Genomic DNA, 22452 nt, shown 5'->3' with positions numbered 1-22452 from the left:
CCTTTCGCGGGCAAGTGCTCTACCAACTGAGCTACCAAAGCACGACTCACGATCGGTACTCACAGGTTTACTTCTGCCAGTATCCGTCTCCTACCTTCCAAACTTTACAGAAGCTCTTCTGTGAAACATGCAGACCTAGCACTCCTGAAAGAAAGGATACTGTGGAGACATGGCTTAGCCACAGCCTGGGGGATGTTTCCAGAATGAGATTTTCACTCTGCGCTGATATGAAACTTCATGGCAGATCAAAACTTTATGCCCGACCAGGACTCGAACCCCGTACCTTTGCCTTTCGCGGGCAAGTGCTCTACCAACTGAGCTACCGAAGCACGACTCACGATCGGTACTCACAGGTTTACTTCTGCCAGTATCCATCTCCTACCTTCCAAACTTTACAGAAGCTCTTCTGCGAAACATGCAGAACTAGCACTCCTGAAAGAAAGGATACTGTGGAGACATGGCTTAGCTACAGCCTGGGGGATGTTTGCAGAATGAGATTTTCACTCTGCAGCGGAGTGTGCGCATATATGAAACTTCATGGCAGATTAAAACTGTGTGCCCGACGAAGACTCGAACTCGGGACCTTTGCCTTTCGAGGGCAAGTGCTCTACCAACTGAGCTACCGAAGCGCGACTCACGACCGGTACTCACAGCTTTACTTCTGCCAGTATCCGTCTCCTACCTACCAAGCTTTACAGAAGCTTTTCTGCAGAACATGCAGAACTAGCACTCCTGAAAGAAAGGATACTGTGGAGACATGGCTTAGCCACAGCCTGGGGGATGTTGCCAGAATGAGATTTTCACTCTGCAGCGGAGTGTGCGCATATATGAAACTTCATGGCAGAGTAAAACTGTATGCCCGACCAAGACTCGAACTCGGGACCTTTGCCTTTGGTGGGCAAGTGCTCTACCAACTGAGCTACCGAAGCACCACTCACGACCAGTACTCACAGCTTTACTTCTGCCAGTATCTGTCTCCTACCTTCCAAACTTTACAGAAGCTCTTCTGCGAAACATGCTGAACTAGCACTCCTGAAAGAAAGGATACTGTGGAGACATGGCTTAGCCACAGCCTGGGGGAGGTTTCCAGAATGAGATTTTCACTCTGCAGCGGAGTGTGTGCTGATATGAAACTTCATGGCAGATTAAAACTGTGTGCCCGACCGAGACTCGAACTCGGGACCTTTGCCTTTCGAGGGCAAGTGCTCTACCAACTGAGCTACCGAAGCACGACTCACGACCGGTACTCACAGCTTTACTTCTGCCAGTATCTGTCTCCTACCTTCCAAACATTACAGAAGCTCTTCTGCGAAACATGCTGAACTAGCACTCCTGAAAGAAAGGATACTGTGGAGACATGGCTTAGCCACAGCCTGGGGGAGGTTTCCAGAATGAGATTTTCACTCTGCAGCGGAGTGTGTGCTGATATGAAACTTCATGGCAGATTAAAACTGTGTGCCCGACCGAGACTCGAACTCGGGACCTTTGCCTTTCGAGGGCAAGTGCTCTACCAACTGAGCTACCGAAGCACGACTCACGACCGGTACTCACAGCTTTACTTCTGCCAGTAACCGTCTCCTACATTCCAAACTCTACAGAAGCTCTTCTGCGAAACATGCTGAACTAGCACTCCTGAAAGAAAAGATACTGTGAAGACATGGCTTGGCCACAGCCGGGGGGATGTTTCCAGAATGAGATTTTCACTCTGCGCTGATATGAAACTTCATGGCAGATAAAACTTTGTGCCCGACCAAGACTCGAACCCCGTACCTTTGCCATTCGCGGGCAAGTGCTCTACCAACTGAGCTATCGAAGCACGACTCACGATCGGTACTCACAGGTTTACTTCTGCCAGTATCCGTCTCCTACCATCCAAACTTAACAGAAGCTCTTCTGCGAAACATGCAGAACTAGCACACCTGAAAGAAAGGGTACTGTGGAGACATGACTTAGCCACAGCCTGGGGGATGTTTGCTGAATGAGATTTTCACTCTGCAGCGGAGTGTGCGCATATATGAAACTTCATGGCAGATTAAAACTGTGTGCCCGAATAAGACTCGTACTCAGGACCTTTGCCTTTCGCGGGCAAGTGCTCTACCAACTGAGCTACCGAAGCACGACTCACGACTGGTACTCACAGCTTTACTTCTTCCAGTATCCGTCTCCTACCTTCCAAGCTTTACAGAAGCCTTTCTGTGAAACATGCAGAACTAGCACTCCTGAAAGAAAGGATACTGTGGAGACATGGCTTAGGCACAGCCTGGGGGATGTTTCCAGAATGAGATTTTCACTCTGCAACGGAGTGTGCGCTGATATGAAACTTCCTGGCAGATTAAAACTGTGTTCCCGAACGAGACTCGAACTCAGGACCTTTGCCTTTCGAGGGCAAGTGCTCTACCAACTGAGATACTGAAGCACGACTCACGACCGGTACTCACAGCTTTACTTCTGCCAGTATCCGTCTCCTACCTTCCAAACTTTACAGAAGCTCTTCTGCGAAACATGCAGAACTAGCACTGCTGAAAGAAAGGATACTCTGGAGACATGGCTTAGCCACAGCCTGGGGGATGTTTCCAGAATGAGATTTTCACTCTGCAGCGGAGTGTGCGCTGATATGAAACTTCATAGCAGATTAAAACTGTGTGCCCGACCAAGACTCGAACCCGGGACCTTTGCCTTTCGAGGACAAGTGCTCTACCAACTGAGCTACCGAAGCATGTCTCACGACCGGTACTCCCAGCTTTACTTCTGCCAGTATCTGTCTCCTACCTTCCAAACTTTACAGAAGCTCTTCTGCGAAACAAGCAGATCTAGCACTCCTGAAAGAAAGGATACTGTGGAGACATGGCTTAGCCACAGCATGGGGGATGTTTCCAGAGTGAGATTTTCACTCTGCAGCGGAGAGTGCGCTGATATGAAACTTCCTGGCAGATTAATACTGTGTGCCCGACCGCGACTCGAACTCGGGACCTTTCCCTTTCGCGGGCAGTCCTCTACCAACTGAGCTACCGAAGCACGACTCACGACCGGTACTCACAGCTTTACTTCTGCCAGTATCCGTCTCCTACCTTCCAAAATTTACAGAAGCTCTTCTGCGAAACATGCAGAACTAGCACTCTTGAAAGAAAGGATACTGTGGAGACATGGCTTAGCCACAGCCCGAGGATGTTTCCAGAATGAGATTTTCACTCTGCAGCCCAGAGTGCGCTGATATGAAACTTCATGGCAGATTAAAACTGTGTGCCCGACCAAGACTCGAACTCGGGACCTTTGCCTTTCGAGGGCAAGTGCTCTACCAACTGAGCTACCGAAGCGCGACTCACGACCGTTACTCACAGCTTTACTTCTGCCAGTATCCGTCTCCTACCTTCCAAGCTTTACAGAAGCTCGTCTGCGAAACATGCTGAACTAGCACTCCTGAAAGAAAGGATACTGTGGAGACATGGCTTAGCCACAGCCTGGGGGAGGTTTCCAGAATGAGATTTTCACTCTGCAGCGGAGTGTGTGCTGATATGAAACTTCATGGCAGATTAAAACTGTGTGCCCGACCGAGACACGAACTTGGGACCTTTGCCTTTCGAGGGCAAGTGCTCTACCAACTGAGCTAGCGAAGCACGACTCACGACCGGTACTCACAGCTTTACTTCTGCCAGTATCCGTCTCCTACCTTCCAAACTCTACAGAAGCTCTTCTGCGAAACATGCTGAACTAGCACTCCTGAAAGAAAAGATACTGTGAAGACATGGCTTGGCCACAGCCGGGGGGATGTTTCCAGAATGAGATTTTCACTCTGCGCTGATATGAAACTTCATGGCAGATAAAACTTTGTGCCTGACCAAGACTCGAACCCCGTACCTTTGCCATTCGCGGGCAAGTGCTCTACCAACTGAGCTACAGAAGCACGACTCACGATCGGTACTCACAGGTTTACTTCTGCCAGTATCCGTCTCCTACCATCCAAACTTTACAGAAGCTCTTCTGCGAAACATGCAGAACTAGCACACCTGAAAGAAAGGGTACTGTGGAGACATGACTTAGCCACAGCCTGGGGGATGTTTGCTGAATGAGATTTTCACTCTGCAGCGGTGTGTGCGCATATATGAAACTTCATGGCAGATTAAAACTGTGTGCCCGATTAAGACTCGTACTCAGGACCTTTGCCTTTCGCGGGCAAGTGCTCTACCAACTGAGCTACCGAAGCACGACTCACGACCGGTACTCACAGCTTTACTTCTGCCAGTATCCGTCTCCTACCTTCCAAACTTTACAGAAGCTCTTCTGCGAAAAATGCAGAACTAGCACTGCTGAAAGAAAGGATACAGTGGAGACATGGCTTAGCCACAGCCTGGGGGATGTTTCCAGAATGAGATTTTCACTCTGCAGCGGAGTGTGCGCTGATATGAAACTTCATGGCAGATTAAAACTGTGTCCCGACCAAGCCTCGAACTCGGGAACTTTGCCTTTCGCGGGTAAGTGCTCTACCAACTGAGCTACCGAAGCACGACTCACGACTGGTACTCACAGCTTTACTTCTACCAGTATCCGTCTCCTACCTTCCAAGCTTTACAGAAGCCTTTCTGTGAAACATGCAGAACTAGCACTCCTGAAAGAAAGGATACTGTGGAGACATGGCTTAGCCACAGCCTGGGGGATGTTTCCAGAATGAGATTTTCACTCTGCAACGGAGTGTGCGCTGATATGAAACTTCCTGGCAGATTATAACTGTGTGCACAAATGAGACTCGTACTCAGGACCTTTGCCTTTCGAGGGCAAGTGCTCTACCAACTGAGATACTGAAGCACGACTCACGACCGGTACTCACAGGTTTACTTCTGCCAGTATCCGTCTCCTACCTTCCAAACTTTACAGAAGCTCTTCTGCGAAACATGCAGAACTAGCACTCCTGAAAGAAAGGATACTGTGGAGACATGGCTTAGGCACAGCCTGAGGATGTTTCCAAAATGAGATTTTCACTCTGCAGCGGAGAGTGCGCGATATGAAACTTCATGGCAGATTAAAACTGTGTGCCCGACCAAGACTCGAAGTCGGGACCTTTTCCTTTCGCGGGCAAGTGCTCTACCAACTGAGTTACCGAAGCACGACTCACGACCGGTACTCACAGCTTTACTTCTGCCAGTATCCGTCTCCTACCTTCCAAACTTTACAGAAGCTCTTCTGCAAAACATGCAGAAATAGCACTTCTGAAATAAAGGATACTGTGGAGACATGGCTTAGCCACAGCATGGGGGATGTTTGTAGAATGAGATTTTCACTCTGCAGTGGAGTGTGCTCTGATATGAAACTTCATGGCAGATTAAAACTGTGTGCCCGACCAAGACTCGATTTCGGGACCTTTGCCTTTCGCGGGATAGTGCTCTACCAACTGAGCTACCGCAGCACGACTCACGACCGGTACTCACAGCTTTACTTCTGCCAGTATCCGTCTCCTACCTTCCAAACTTTACAGAAGCTTTTCTGCGAAACTTGCAGAACTAGCACTCCTGAAAGAAAAGCTACTGTGAAGACATGGCTTAGCCACAGCCTGGGGGATGTTTCTAGAATGAGATTTTCACTCTGCAGCGGAGTGTGCGCATATATGAAACTTCATGGGAGATTAAAACTGTGTGCCCGACCAAGACTCGAAATCGGGACCTTTGACTTTCACGGGCAAGTGCTCTACCAACTGAGCTACCGAAGCATGTCTCACGACCGGTACTACCAGCTTTACTTCTGCCAGTATCTGTCTCCTACCTTCCAAACTTTACAGAAGCTCTTCTGCGAAACAAGCAGAACTAGCACTCCTGAAAGAAAGGATACTGTGGAAACATGGCTTAGCCACAGCATGGGGGATGTTTCCAGAGTGAGAATTTCACTCTGCAGCGGAGAGTGCGCTGATATGAAACTTCATGGCAGATTAAAACTGTGTGCCCGACTAAGACTCGAACTCGGGACCTTTGCCTTTCGAGGGCAAGTGCTCTACCAACTGAGCTACCGAAGCGCGACTCACGACCGGTACTCACAGCTTTACTTCTGCCAGTATCCGTCTCCTACCTTCCAAGCTTTACAGAAGCTCTTCTGCGAAACATGCAGAACTAGCACTCCTGAAAGAAAGGATACTGTGGAGACATGGCTTAGCCACAGCCTGGGGGATGTTGCCAGAATGAGATTTTCACTCTGCAGCGGAGTGTGCGCATATATGAAACATCATGGCAGAGTAAAACTGTGTGCCCGACCAAGACTCGAACTCGGGACCTTTGCCTTTGGCGGGCAAGTGCTCTACCAACTGAGCTACCGAAGCACGACTCACGACCGGTACTCACAGCTTTACTTCTGCCACTATCCGTCTCCTACCTTCCAAGTTTTACAGAAGCTCTTCTGCGAAACATGCAGAACTAGCACTCCTGAAAGAAAGGATACTGTGGAGACATTGCTTAGCCACAGCCTGGGGGATGTTTCCAGAATGAGATTTTCACTCTGCAGCGGAGTGTGCGCTTATATGAAACTTCCTGACACTTTAAAACTGTGTGCCTGAACGAGACTCGAACTCAGGACCTTTGCCTTTCGAGGGCAAGTGCTCTACCAACTGAGATACTGAAGCACGACTCACGACCGGTACTCACAGCTTTACTTCTGCCAGTATCCGTCTCCTACCTTCCAAACTTTACAGAAGCTCTTCTGCGAAACATGTAGAACTAGCACTCCTGAAAGAAAAGATACTGTGAAGACATGGCATAGCCACAGCCAGGGGGATGTTTCCAGAATGAGATTTTCACTCTGCAGCGGAGTGTACCCTGATATGAAATTTCATGGCATACTAAAACTGTGTGCCCGACCAAGACTCGAACTCGGCACCTTTGCCTTTCGCGGGCAAGTGCTCTACCAACTGAGCTACCGAAGCACGTCTCACGACCGGCACTCACAGCTTTACTTCTGCCAGTATCCGTCTCCTACCTTCCAAACTTTACAGAAGCTCTTCTGCGAAACATGCAGAACTAGCACTCCTGAAAGAAAGGATACTGTGGAGACATGGCTTAGCCACAGCCTGGGGGATGTTTCCAGAATGAGATTTTCACTCTGCGCTGATATGAAACTTCATGGCAGATTAAAACTGTGTGCCTGACCAAGACTCGAACTCGGGACCTCTGACTTCTGCGGCATAGTGCTCTACCAACTGAGCTACCGAAGCACGACTCACGACCGGTACTCACAGCTTTACTTCTGCCAGTATCCGTCTCCTACCTTCCAAACTTTACAGAAGCTCTTCTGCGAAACATGCAGAACTAGCACTCCTGAAAGAAAGGATACTGTGGAGACATGGCTTAGCCACAGCCTGGGAAATGTTTCCAGAATGAGATTTTCACTCTGCAGCGGAGTGTGCGCTGATATGAAACTTCCTGGCAGATTAAAACTGTGTTCCCGAACGAGACTCGAACTCAGGACCTTTGCCTTTCGAGGACAAGTGCTCTACCAACTGAGATACTGAAGCACGACTCACGACCGGTACTCACAGCTTTACTTCTGCCAGTATCTGACTCCTACCTTCCAAACTTTACAGAAGCTCTTCTGCGAAACATGCTGAACTAGCACTCCTGAAAGAAAGGATACTGTGGAGACATGGCTTAGCCACAGCCTGGGGGAGGTTTTCAGAATGAGATTTTCACTCTGCAGCGGAGTGTGTGCTGATATGAAACTTCATGGCAGATTAAAACTGTGTGCCCGACCGAGACTCGAACTCGGGACCTTTGCCTTTCGAGGGCAAGTGCTCTACCAACTGAGCTACCGAAGCACGACTCACGACCGGTACTCACAGCTTTACTTCTGCCAGTATCCGTCTCCTACCTTCCAAACTCTACAGAAGCTCTTCTGCGAAACATGCTGAACTAGCACTCCTGAAAGAAGAGATACTGTGAAGACATGGATTAGCCACAGCCGGGGGGATGTTTCCAGAATGAGATTTTCACTCTGCACTGATATGAAACTTAATGGCAGATAAAACTTTGTGCCCGACCAAGACTCGAACCCCGTACCTTTGCCATTCGCGAGCAAGTGCTCTACCAACTGAGCTACCGAAGCACGACTCACGATCGGTACTCACAGGTTTACTTCTGCCAGTATCCGTCTCCTACCTTCCAAACTTTACAGTAGCTCTTCTGCGAAAAATGCAGAACTAGCACTGCTGAAAGAAAGGATACTGTGGAGACATGGCTTAGCCACAGCCTGGGGGATGTTTCCAGAATGAGATTTTCACTCTGAAGCGGAGTGTGCGCTGATATGAAACTTCATGGCAGATTAAAACTGTGTCCCGACCAAGCCTCGAACTCGGGAACTTTGCCTTTCGCGGGTAAGTGCTCTACCAACTGAGCTACCGAAGCACGACTCACGACTGGTACTCACAGCTTTACTTCTACCAGTATCCGTCTCCTACCTTCCAAGCTTTACAGAAGCCTTTCTGTGAAACATGCAGAACTAGCACTCCTGAAAGAAAGGATACTGTGGAGACATGGCTTAGCCACAACCTGGGGGATGTTTCCAGAATGAGATTTTCACTCTGCAACGGAGTGTGCGCTGATATGAAACTTCCTGGCAGATTATAACTGTGTGCACAAACGAGACCCGAACTCAGGACCTTTGCCTTTCGAGGGCAAGTGCTCTACCAACTGAGATACTGAAGCACGACTCACGACCGGTACTCACAGGTTTACTTCTGCCAGTATCCGTCTCCTACCTTCCAAACTTTACAGAAGCTCTTCTGCGAAACATGCAGAACTAGCACTCCTGAAAGAAAGGATACTGTGGAGACATGGCTTAGGCACAGCCTGAGGATGTTTCCAAAACGAGATTTTCACTCTGCAGCGGAGAGTGCGCCGATATGAAACTTCATGGCAGATTAAAACTGTGTGCCCGACCAAGACTCGAAGTCGGGAAATTTGCCTTTGGCGGGCAAGTGCTCTACCAACTGAGCTACCGAAGCACGACTCACGACCGGTACTCACAGGTTTACTTCTGCCAGTATCCGTCTCCTACCTTCCAAACTTTACAGAAGCTCTTCTGCAGAACATGCAGAAATAGCACTTCTGACAGAAGGGATACTGTGGAGACATGGCTTAGCCACAGCATGGGGGATGTTTGTAGAATGAGATTTTCACTCTGCAGTGGAGTGTGCTCTGATATGAAACGTCATGGCAGATTAAAACTGTGTGCCCGACCAAGACTCGATTTCGGGACCTTTGCCTTTCGCGGGATAGTGCTCTACCAACTGAGCTACCGCAGCACGACTCACGACCGGTACTCACAGCTTTACTTCTGCCAGTATCCGTCTCCTACCTTCCAAACTTTACAGAAGCTTTTCTGCGAAACTTGCAGAACTAGCACTCCTGAAAGAAAAGATACTGTGAAGACATGGCTTAGCCACAGCCTGGGGGATGTTTCTAGAATGAGATTTTCACTCTGCAGCGGAGTGTGCGCATATATGAAACTTCATGGCAGATTAAAACTGTGTGCCCGACCAAGACTCGAAATCGGGACCTTTGCCTTTCACGGGGAAGTGCTCTACCAACTGAGCTACCGAAGCACGACTCATGACCGGTACTCACAGCTTTACTTCTGCCAGTATCCGTCTCCTACCTTCCAAACTTTACAGAAGCTCTTCTGCGAAACATGCAGAAATAGCACTCCTGAAAGAAAGGATACTCTGGAGACATGGCTTAGCCACAGCCTGGGGGATGTTTCCAGAATGAGATTTTCACTCTGCAGCGGAGTGTGCGCTGATATGAAACTTCATAGCAGATTAAAACTGTGTGCCCGACCAAGACTCGAATTCGGGACCTTTGCCATTCGCGGGCAAGTGCTCTACCAACTGAGCTACCGAAGCACGACTCACGACCAGTACTCACAGCTTTACTTCTGCCAGTATCCGTCTCCTACCTTCCAAACTTTACAGAAGCTCTCCTGCAAAACATGCAGAAATAGCACTTCTGAAAGAAAGGATATTTTGGAGACATGGCTTAGCCACAGCCTGGGGGAGGTTCCAGAATGAGATTTTCACTCTGCAACGGAGTGTGTGCTGATATGAAACTTCATGGCAGATTAAAACTGTGTGCCCGACCAAGACTCGACCTCGGGACCTTTGCTTTTGCGGGCAAGTGCTCTACCAACTGAGATACTGAAGCACGACTCACGACCGGTACTCACAGCTTTACTTCTGCCAGTATCGGTCTCCTACCTTCCAAACTTTACAGAAGCTCTTCTACGAAATATGCAGAACTAACACTCCTGAAAGAAAGGATACCGTGGAGACATGGCTTAGCCACAGTCTGGGGGATGTTTCCAGAGTGAGATTTTCACTCTGCAGCGGAGAGTGCGCTGATATGAAACTTCCTGGCAGATTAAAACTGTGTGCCCGACCAAGACTCGAACTCGGGACCTTTGCCTTTCGCGGGCAAGTGCTCTACCAACTCAGCTACCGAAGAACGACTCACGACCGGTACTCACAGCTTTACTTCTGCCAGTATCCGTCTCCTACCTTCCAAACTTTACAGAAGCGCTTCTGTGAAACATGCAGACCTAGCACTCCTGAAAGAAAGGATACTGTGGAGACATGGCTTAGCCACAGCCTGAGGGATGTTTCCAGAATGTGATTTTCACTCTGCAGCGGAGTGTACGCTGGTATGAAACTTCATGGCAGATTAAAACTGTGTGCCCGACCGAGACTCGAACTCGGGACCTTTGCCTTTCATGGGCAAGTGCTCTTCCTACTGAGCTACCGAAGCACGACTCACGACCGGTACTCACAGCTTTACTTCTGCCAGTATCCGTCTCCTACAGAAGCTACAGAAGCTCTTCTGCGAAACATGCAGAACTAGCACTCCTGAAAGAAAAGATATTGTGGAGACATGGCTTAGCCACAGCTTGGGGGATGTTTCCAGAATGAGATTTTCACTCTGCAGCGGAGTGTGCGCTGATATCAAACTTCATGGCAGAATAAAGCTGTTTGCCCGACCAAGACTCGAACTCGGGTCCTTTGCCTTTCGCGGGCAAGTGCTCTACCAACTGAGCTACCGAAGCACGACTCACGACCGGCACTCACAGCTTTACTTCTGCCAGTATCCGTCTCCTACAGAAGCTACAGAAGCTCTTCTGCGAAACATGCAGAACTAGCACTCCTGAAAGAAAGGATACTGTGGAGACATGGCTTAGCCACAACCTGGGGGATGTTTCCAGAATGAGATTTTCACTCTGCAACGGTGTGTGCGCTGATATGAAACTTCCTGGCAGATTATAACTGTGTGCACAAACGAGACTCGAACTCAGGACCTTTGCCTTTCGAGGGCAAGTGCTCTACCAACTGAGATACTGAAGCACGACTCACGACCGGTACTCACAGGTTTACTTCTGCCAGTATCCGTCTCCTACCTTCCAAACTTTACAGAAGCTCTTCTGCGAAACATGCAGAACTAGCACTCCTGAAAGAAAGGATACTGTGGAGACATGGCTTAGGCACAGCCTGAGGATGTTTCCCAAACGAGATTTTCACTCTGCAGCGCAGAGTGCGCCGATATGAAACTTCATGGCAGATTAAAACTGTGTGCCCGACCAAGACTCGAAGTCGGGAAATTTGCCTTTGGCGGGCAAGTGCTCTACCAACTGAGCTACCGAAGCACGACTCACGACCGGTACTCACAGGTTTACTTCTGCCAGTATCCGTCTCCTACCTTCCAAACTTTACAGAAGCTCTTTTGCAGAACATGCAGAAATAGCACTTCTGACAGAAAGGATACTGTGGAGACATGGCTTAGCCACAGCATGTGGGATGTTTGTAGAATGAGATTTTCACTCTGCAGTGGAGTGTGCTCTGATATGAAACGTCATGGCAGATTAAAACTGTGTGCCCGACCAAGACTCGATTTCAGGACCTTTGCCTTTCGCGGGATAGTGCTCTACCAACTGATCTACCGCAGCACGACTCACGACCGGTACTCACAGCTTTACTTCTGCCAGTATCCGTCTCCTACCTTCCAAACTTTACAGAAGCTTTTCTGCGAAACTTGCAGAACTAGCACTCCTGAAAGAAAAGATACTGTGAAGACATGGCTTAGCCACAGCCTGGGGGATGTTTCTAGAATGAGATTTTCACTCTGCAGCGGAGTGTGCGCATATATGAAACTTCATGGCAGATTAAAACTGTGTGCCCGACCAAGACTCGAAATCGGGACCTTTGCCTTTCACGGGGAAGTGCTCTACCAACTGAGCTACCGAAGCACGACTCATGACCGGTACTCACAGCTTTACTTCTGCCAGTATCCGTCTCCTACCTTCCAAACTTTACAGAAGCTCTTCTGCGAAACATGCAGAAATATCACTCCTGAAAGAAAGGATACTCTGGAGACATGGCTTAGCCACAGCCTGGGGGATGTTTCCAGAATGAGATTTTCACTCTGCAGCGGAGTGTGCGCTGATATGAAACTTCATAGCAGATTAAAACTGTGTGCCCGACCAAGACTCGAATTCGGGACCTTTGCCATTCGCGGGCAAGTGCTCTACCAACTGAGCTACCGAAGCACGACTCACGACCAGTACTCACAGCTTTACTTCTGCCAGTATCCGTCTCCTACCTTCCAAACTTTACAGAAGCTCTCCAGCAAAACATGCAGAAATAGCACTTGTGAAAGAAAGGATATTGTGGAGACATGGCTTAGCCACAGCCTGGGGGAGGTTCCAGAATGAGATTTTCACTCTGCAGCGGAGTGTGTGCTGATATGAAACTTCATGGCAGATTAAAACTGTGTGCCCGACCAAGACTCGACCTCGGGACCTTTGCTTTTGCGGGCAAGTGCTCTACCAACTGAGATACTGAAGCACGACTCACGGCCGGTACTCACAGCTTTACTTCTGCCAGTATCGGTCTCCTACCTTCCAAACTTTACAGAAGCTCTTCTGCGAAATATGCAGAACTAACACGCCTGAAAGAAAGGATACTGTGGAGACATGGCTTAGCCACAGTCTGGGGGATGTTTCCAGAGTGAGATTTTCACTCTGCAGCGGAGAGTGCGCTTATATGAAACTTCCTGGCAGATTAAAACTGTGTGCCCGACCAAGACTCGAACTCGGGACCTTTGCCTTTCGCGGGCAAGTGCTCTACCAACTCAGCTACCGAAGAACGACTCACGACCGGTACTCACAGCTTTACTTCTGCCAGTATCCGTCTCCTACCTTCCAAACTTTACAGAAGCGCTTCTGTGAAACATGCAGACCTAGCACTCCTGAAAGAAAGGATACTGTGGAGACATGGCTTAGCCACAGCCTGAGGGATGTTTCCAGAATGTGATTTTCACTCTGCAGCGGAGTGTACGCTGATATGAAACTTCATGGCAGATTAAAACTGTGTGCCCGACCGAGACTCGAACTCGGGACCTTTGCCTTTCATGGGCAAGTGCTCTTCCTACTGAGCTACCGAAGCACGACTCACGACCGGTACTCACTGCTTTACTTCTGCCAGTATCCGTCTCCTACAGAAGCTACAGAAGCTCTTCTGCGAAACATGCAGAACTAGCACTCCTGAAAGAAAAGATATTGTGGAGACATGGCTTAGCCACAGCTTGGGGGATGTTTCCAGAATGAGATTTTCACTGTGCAGCGGAGTGTGCGCTGATATCAAACTTCATGGCAGAATAAAGCTGTTTGCCCGACCAAGACTCGAACTCGGGACCTTTGCCTTTCGCGGGCAAGTGCTCTACCAACTGAGCTACCGAAGCACGACTCACGACCGGCACTCACAGCTTTACTTCTGCCAGTATCCGTCTCCTACAGAAGCTACAGAAGCTCTTCTGCGAAACATGCAGAACTAGCACTCCTGAAAGAAAGGATACTGTGGAGACATGGCTTAGCCACAACCTGGGGGATGTTTCCAGAATGAGATTTTCACTCTGCAACGGAGTGTGCGCTGATATGAAACTTCCTGGCAGATTATAACTGTGTGCACAAACGAGACTCGAACTCAGGACCTTTGCCTTTCGAGGGCAAGTGCTCTACCAACTGAGATACTGAAGCACGACTCACGACCGGTACTCACAGGTTTACTTCTGCCAGTATCCGTCTCCTACCTTCCAAACTTTACAGAAGCTCTTCTGCGAAACATGCAGAACTAGCACTCCTGAAAGAAAGGATACTGTGGAGACATGGCTTAGGCACAGCCTGAGGATGTTTCCAAAACGAGATTTTCACTCTGCAGCGGAGAGTGCGCCGATATGAAACTTCATGGCAGATTAAAACTGTGTGCCCGACCAAGACTCGAAGTCGGGAAATTTGCCTTTGGCGGGCAAGTGCTCTACCAACTGAGCTACCGTAGCACGGCTCACGACCGGTACTCACAGCTTTACTTCTGCCACTATCCGTCTCCTACCTTCCAAGTTTTACAGAAGCTCTTCTGCGAAACATGCAGAACTAGCACTCCTGAAAGAAAGGATACTGTGGAGACATTGCTTAGCCACAGCCTGGGGGATGTTTCCAGAATGAGATTTTCACTCTGCAGCGGAGTGTGCGCTTATATGAAACTTCCTGACACTTTAAAACTGTGTGCCTGAACGAGACTCGAACTCAGGACCTTTGCCTTTCGAGGGCAAGTGCTCTACCAACTGAGATACTGAAGCACAACTCACGACCGGTACTCACAGCTTTACTTCTGCCAGTATCCGTCTCCTACCTTCCAAACTTTACAGAAGTTTTCTGCGAAACTTGCAGAACTAGCACTCCTGAAAGAAAAGATACTGTGAAGACATGGCTTAGCCACAGCCTGGGGGATGTTTCTAGAATGAGATTTTCACTCTGCAGCGGAGTGTGCGCATATATGAAACTTCATGGCAGATTAAAACTGTGTGCCCGACCAAGACTCGAATCGGGACCTTTGCCTTTCACGGGGAAGTGCTCTACCAACTGAGCTACCGAAGCACGACTCATGACCGGTACTCACAGCTTTACTTCTGCCAGTATCCGTCTCCTACCTTCCAAACTTTACAGAAGCTCTTCTGCGAAACATGCAGAAATAGCACTCCTGAAAGAAAGGATACTCTGGAGACATGGTTTAGCCACAGCCTGGGGGATGTTTCCAGAATGAGATTTTCACTCTGCAGCGGAGTGTGCGCTGATATGAAACTTCATAGCAGATTAAAACTGTGTGCCCGACCAAGACTCGAATTCGGGACCTTTGCCATTCGCGGGCAAGTGCTCTACCAACTGAGCTACCGAAGCACGACTCACGACCAGTACTCACAGCTTTACTTCTGCCAGTATCCGTCTCCTACCTTCCAAACTTTACAGAAGCTCTCCTGCAAAACATGCAGAAATAGCACTTCTGAAAGAAAGGATATTGTGGAGACATGGCTTAGCCACAGCCTGGGGGAGGTTTCCAGAATGAGATTTTCACTCTGCAGCGGAGTGTGTGCTGATATGAAACTTCATGGCAGATTCAAACTGTGTGCCCGACCAAGACTCGACCTCGGGACCTTTGCTTTTGCGGGCAAGTGCTCTACCAACTGAGATACTGAAGCACGACTCACGACCGGTACTCACAGCTTTACTTCTGCCAGTATCGGTCTCCTACCTTCCAAACTTTACAGAAGCTCTTCTGCGAAATATGCAGAACTAACACTCCTGAAAGAAAGGATACTGTGGAGACATGGCTTAGCCACAGTCTGGGGGATGTTTCCAGAGTGAGATTTTCACTCTGCAGCGGAGAGTGCGCTGATATGAAACTTCCTGGCAGATTAAAACTGTGTGCCCGACCAAGACTCGAACTCGGGACCTTTGCCTTTCGCGGGCAAGTGCTCTACCAACTCAGCTACCGAAGAACGACTCACGACCGGTACTCACAGCTTTACTTCTGCCAGTATCCGTCTCCTACCTTCCAAACTTTACAGAAGCGCTTCTGTGAAACATGCAGACCTAGCACTGCTGAAAGAAAGGATACTGTGGAGACATGGCTTAGCCACAGCCTGAGGGATGTTTCCAGAATGTGATTTTCACTCTGCAGCGGAGTGTACGCTGGTATGAAACTTCATGGCAGATTAAAACTGTGTGCCCGACCGAGACTCGAACTCGGGACCTTTGCCTTTCATGGGCAAGTGCTCTTCCTACTGAGCTACCGAAGCACGACTCACGACCGGTACTCACAGCTTTACTTCTGCCAGTATCCGTCTCCTACCTTCCAAACTTTACAGAAGCGCTTCTGTGAAACATGCAGACCTAGCACTCCTGAAAGAAAGGATACTGTGGAGACATGGCTTAGCCACAGCCTGAGGATGTTTCCAGAATGAGATTTTCACTCTGCAGCCCAAAGTGCGCTGATATGAAACTTCATGGCAGATTAAAACTGTGTGCCCGACCAAGACTCGAACTCGGGACCTTTGCCTTTCGAGGGCAAGTGCTCTACCAACTGAGCTACCGAAGCGCGACTCACGACCGGTACTCACAGCTATACTTCTGCCAGTATCTGTCTCCTACCTTCCAAGCTTTACAGAAGCTCTTCTGCGAAACATGCAGAACTAGCACTCCTGAAAGAAAGGATACTGTGGAGACATGGCTTAACCACAGCCTGGGGGATGTTGCCAGAATGAGATTTTCACTCTGCAGCGGAGTGTGCGCATATATGAAACTTCATGGCAGAGTAAAACTGTGTGCCCGACCAAGACTCGAACTCGGGACCTTTGCCTTTGGCGGGCAAGTGCTCTACCAACTGAGCTACCGAAGCACGACTCACGACCGGTACTCACAGCTTTACTTCTGCCAGTATCCGTCTCCTACCTTCCAAGCTTTACAGAAGCTCTTCTGCGAAACATGCAGAACTAGCACTCCTGAAAGAAAGGATACTGTGGGGACATGGCTTAGCCACAGTCTGAGGATGTTTCCAGAATGAGATTTTCACTCTGCAGCCCAGAGTGCGCTGATATGAAACTTCATGGCAGATTAAAACTGTGTGCCTGACCAAGACTCGAACTCGGGACCTCTGACTTCCGCGGCTTAGTGCTCTACCAACTGAGCTACCGAAGCACGACTCACGACCGGTACTCACAGCTTTACTTCTGCCAGTATCCGTCTCCTACCTTCCAAACTTTACAGAAGCTCTTCTGCGAAACATGCAGAACTAGCACTCCTGAAAGAAAAGATACTGTGAAGACATGGCCTAGCCACAGCCTGGGGGATGCTTCCAGAGTGAGATTTTCACTCTGCAGCGGAGTGTGCGCTGATATGAAACTTCATGGCAGATTAAAACTGTGTGCCCGACCAAGACTCGAACTCGGGACCTTTGCCTTTCACGAGCAAGTGCTCTACCAACTAAGCTACCGAAGCACGACTCACGACCGGTACTCACAGCTTTACTTCTGCCAGTATCCGTCTCCTACCTTCCAAACTTTACAGAAGCTCTTCTGCGAAACATGCAGAACTAGCACTCCTGAAAGAAAAGATACTGTGAAGACATGGCATAGCCACAGCCTGGGGGATGTTTCCAGAATGAGATTTTCACTCTGCAGCTGAGTGTACGCTGATATGAAATTTCCTGGCAGACTAAAACTGTGTGCCCGACCAAGACTCGAACTCGGCACCTTTGCCTTTCGCGGGCAAGTGCTCTACCAACTGAGCTACCGAAGCACGTCTCACGACCGGCACTCACAGCTTTACTTCTGCCAGTATCCGTCTCCTACCTTCCAAACTTTACAGAAGCTCTTCTGTGAAACATGCAGACCTAGCACTCCTGAAAGAAAGGATACTGTGGAGACATGGCTTAGCCACAGCCTGGGGGATGCTGCCAGAATGAGATTTTCACTCTGCAGCGGAGTGTGCGCATATATGAAACTTCATGGCAGATTAAAACTGTGTGCCCGACAAAGAGTCGAACTCGGGACCTTTGCTTTTGGCGGGCAAGTGCTCTACCAACTGAGCTACCGAAGCACGACTCACGACCGGTACTCACAGCTTTACTTCTGCCAGTATCCGTCTCCTACCTTCCAAGCTTTACAGAAGCTCTTCTGCGAAACATGCAGAACTAGCACTCCTGAAAGAAAGGATACTGTGGAGACATGGCTTAGCCACAGCCTGGGGGATGTTTCCAGAATGAGATTTTCACTCTGCAGCGGAGTGTGCGCTGATATGAAACTTCCTGGCAGATTAAAACTGTGTTCCCGAACGAGACTCGAACTCAGGACCTTTGCCTTTCGAGGACAAGTGCTCTACCAACTGAGATACTGAAGCACGACTCACGACCGGTACTCACAGCTTTACTTCTGCCAGTATCCGTCTCCTACCTTCCAAACTCTACAGAAGCTCTTCTGCGAAACATGCTGAACTAGCACTCCTGAAAGAAGAGATACTGTGAAGACATGGCTTAGCCACAGCCGGGGGGATGTTTCCAGAATGAGATTTTCACTCTGCAGCGGAGTGTGCGCTGATATGAAACTTCAGGGCAGATTGTAACTGTGTGCACAAACGAGACTCGAACTCAGGACCTTTGCCTTTCGAGGGCAAGTGCTCTACCAACTGAGATACTGAAGCACGACTCACGACTGGTACTCACAGCTTTACTTCTACCAGTATCCGTCTCCTACCTTCCAAGCTTTACAGAAGCCTTTCTGTGAAACATGCAGAACTAGCACTCCTGAAAGAAAGGATACTGTGGAGACATGGCTTAGCCACAACCTGGGGGATGTTTCCAGAATGAGATTTTCACTCTGCAACGGAGTGTGCGCTGACATGAAACTTCCTGGCAGATTATAACTGTGTGCACAAACGAGACTCGAACTCAGGACCTTTGCCTTTCGAGGGCAAGTGCTCTATCAACTGAGATACTGAAGCACGACTCACGACCGGTACTCACAGGTTTACTTCTGCCAGTATCCGTCTCCTACCTTCCAAACTTTACAGAAGCTCTTCTGCGAAACATGCAGAACTAGCACTCCTGAAAGAAAGGATACTGTGGAGACATGGCTTAGGCACAGCCTGAGGATGTTTCCAAAATGAGATTTTCACTCTGCAGCGGAGAGTGCGCCGATATGAAGCTTCATGGCAGATTAAAACTGTGTGCCCGACCAAGACTCGAAGTCGGGAAATTTGCCTTTGGCGGGCAAGTGCTCTACCAACTGAGCTACCGAAGCACGACTCACGACCGGTACTCACAGGTTTACTTCTGCCAGTATCCGTCTCCTACCTTCCAAACTTTACAGAAGCTCTTCTGCAGAACATGCAGAAATAGCACTTCTGAAAGAAAGGATACTGTGGAGACATGGCTTAGCCACAGCATGGGGGATGTTTGTAGAATGAGATTTTCACTCTGCAGTGGAGTGTGCTCTGATATAAAACGTCATGGCAGATTAAAACTGTGTGCCCGACCAAGACTCGATTTCGGGACCTTTGCCTTTCGCGGGATAGTGCTCTACCAACTGAGCTACCGCAGCACGACTCACGACCGGTACTCACAGCTTTACTTCTGCCAGTATCCGTCTCCTACCTTCCAAACTTTACAGAAGCTTTTCTGCGAAACTTGCAGAACTAGCACTCCTGAAAGAAAAGATACTGTGAAGACATGGCTTAGCCACAGCCTGGGGGATGTTTCTAGAATGAGATTTTCACTCTGCAGCGGAGTGTGCGCATATATGAAACTTCATGGCAGATTAAAACTGTGTGCCCGACCAAGACTCGAAATCGGGACCTTTGCCTTTCACGGGGAAGTGCTCTACCAACTGAGCTACCGAAGCACGACTCATGACCGGTACTCACAGCTTTACTTCTGCCAGTATCCGTCTCCTACCTTCCAAACTTTACAGAAGCTCTTCTGCGAAACATGCAGAACTAGCACTCCTGAAAGAAAGGATACTCTGGAGACATGGCTTAGCCACAGCCTGGGGGATGTTTCCAGAGTGACATTTTCACTCTGCAGCGGAGTGTGCGCTGATATGAAACTTCATAGCAGATTAAAACTGTGTGCCCGACCAAGACTCGAATTCGGGACCTTTGCCATTCGCGGGCAAGTGCTCTACCAACTGAGCTACCGAAGCACGACTCACGACCGGTACTCACAGCTTTACTTCTGCCAGTATCCGTCTCCTACCTTCCAAACTTTACAGAAGCTCTCCTGCAAATCATGCAGAAATAGCACTTCTGAAAGAAAGGATATTGTGGAGACATGGCTTAGCCACAGCCTGGGGGAGGTTTCCAGAATGAGATTTTCACTCTGCAGCGGAGTGTGTGCTGATATGAAACTTCATGGCAGATTAAAACTGTGTGCCCGACCAAGACTCGACCTCGGGACCTTTGCTTTTGCGGGCAAGTGCTCTACCAACTGAGATACTGAAGCACGACTCACGACCGGTACTCACAGCTTTACTTCTGCCAGTATCGGTCTCCTACCTTCCAAACTTTACAGAAGCTCTTCTGCGAAATATGCACAACTAACACTCCTGAAAGAAAGGATACTGTGGAGACATGGCTCAGCCACAGTCTGGGGGATGTTTCCAGAGTGAGATTTTCACTCTGCAGCGGAGAGTGCGCTGATATGAAACTTCCTGGCAGATTAAAACTGTGTGCCCGACCAAGACTCGAACTCGGGACCTTTGCCTTTCGCGGGCAAGTGCTCTACCAACTCAGCTACCGAAGAACGACTCACGACCGGTACTCACAGCTTTACTTCTGCCAGTATCCGTCTCCTACCTTCCAAACTTTATAGAAGCGCTTCTGTGAAACATGCAGACCTAGCACTCCTGAAAGAAAGGATACTGTGGAGACATGGCTTAGCCACAGCCTGAGGGATGTTTCCAGAATGTGATTTTCACTCTGCAGCGGAGTGTACGCTGATATGAAACTTCATGGCAGATTAAAACTGTGTGCCCGACCGAGACTCGAACTCGGGACCTTTGCCTTTCATGGGCAAGTGCTCTTCCTACTGAGCTACCGAAGCACGACTCACGACCGGTACTCACAGCTTTACTTCTGCCAGTATCCGTCTCCTACAGAAGCTACAGAAGCTCTTCTGCGAAACATGCAGAACTAGCACTCCTGAAAGAAAAGATATTGTGGAGACATGGCTTAGCCACAGCTTGGGGGATGTTTCCAGAATGAGATTTTCACTCTACAGCGGAGTGTGTGCTGATATCAAACTTCATGGCAGAATAAAGCTGTTTGCCCGACCAAGACTCGAACTCAGGACCTTTGCCTTTTGCGGGCAAGTGCTCTACCAACTGAGCTACCGAAGCACGACTCACGACCGGCACTCACCGCTTTACTTCTGAAAGTATCCGTCTCCTACCTTCCAAACTTTACATAAGCTCTTCTGTGAAACATGCAGACCTAGCACTCCTGAAAGAAAGGATACTGTGGAGACATGGCTTAGCCACAGCCTGGGGGATGTTTCCAGAATGTGATTTTCACTCTGCAGCGGAGTGTACGCTGATATGAAACTTCATGGCAGATTAAAACTGTGTGCCCGACCGAGACTCGAACTCGGGACCTTTGCCCTTCACGGGCAAGTGCTCTACCTACTGAGCTACCGAAGCACGACTCACGACCGGTACTCACAGCTTTACTTCTGCCAGTATCCGTCTCCTACCTTCCAAGCTTTACAGAAGCTCTTCTGCGAAACATGCAGAACTAGCACTCCTGAAAGAAAGGATACTGTGGAGACATGGCTTAGCCACAGCCTGGGGGATGTTGCCAGAATGAGATTTTCACTCTGCAGCGGAGTGTGCGCTGATATGAAACTTCCTGGCAGATTAAAACTGTGTGCCCGAACGAGACTCGAACTCAGGACCTTTGCCTTTCGAGGGCAAGTGCTCTACCAACTGAGATACTGAAGCACGACTCACGACCGGTACTCATAGCTTTACTTCTGCCAGTATCCATCTCCTACCTTCCAAACTTTACAGGAGCTCTTCTGCGAAATATGCAGAACTAGCACTCCTGAAAGAAAGGATACTGTGGGGACATGGCTTAGCCACAGCCTGGGGGATGTTTCCAGAATGAGATTTTCACTCTGCAGCGGAGTGTACGCTCATATGAAATTTCATGGCAGGCTAAAACTGTGTGCCCGACCAAGACTCGAACGCGGGACCTTTGCCTTTCACGGGCAAGTGCTCTACCAACTGAGCTACCGAAGCACGACTCACGATCGGTACTCACAGGTTTACTTCTGCCAGTATCCGTCTCCTACCTTCCAAACTTTGCAGAAGCTCTTCTGCGAAACATGCAGAACTAGCACTCCTGAAAGAAAGGATACTGTGGAGACATGGCTTAGCCACATCCTGGGGGATGTTTGCAGAACGAGATTTTCACTCTGCAGCGGAGTGTGCGCATATATGAAACTTCATGGCAGATTAAAACTGTGTGCCCGACCAAGACTCGAACTCGGGACCTTTTCCTTTCGCGGGCAAGTGCTCTACCAACTGAGCTACCGAAGCACGACTCACGACCGGTACT

General features: G+C 49.1%; 3 non-coding genes across 3 annotated transcripts; all 3 read right to left on the bottom strand.

Annotated features, from left to right (window-relative positions):
* Window positions 1-1155: 1155 nt before the first annotated feature.
* Trnas-cga (transfer RNA serine (anticodon CGA)) lies at window positions 1156-1230 on the bottom strand. Its single transcript has one exon. It is a non-coding gene; the product is annotated as a tRNA-Ser (tRNA).
* Window positions 1231-1455: 225 nt separating this feature from the next.
* Window positions 1456-1530, bottom strand: Trnas-cga (transfer RNA serine (anticodon CGA)). The gene has a single exon. It is a non-coding gene; the product is annotated as a tRNA-Ser (tRNA).
* Window positions 1531-7712: 6182 nt separating this feature from the next.
* On the bottom strand, window positions 7713-7787 carry Trnas-cga (transfer RNA serine (anticodon CGA)). The gene has a single exon. It is a non-coding gene; the product is annotated as a tRNA-Ser (tRNA).
* Between the last annotated feature and the right edge of the window lie 14665 nt (window positions 7788-22452).

This window comes from Schistocerca gregaria, chromosome 4, assembly GCF_023897955.1.
Source record: "Schistocerca gregaria isolate iqSchGreg1 chromosome 4, iqSchGreg1.2, whole genome shotgun sequence".
Taxonomy (NCBI): domain Eukaryota; kingdom Metazoa; phylum Arthropoda; class Insecta; order Orthoptera; family Acrididae; genus Schistocerca; species Schistocerca gregaria.
The sequence above is the reverse complement of the archived record's forward strand: the minus strand, read 5'-3'. Positions and strand labels throughout refer to the sequence as shown.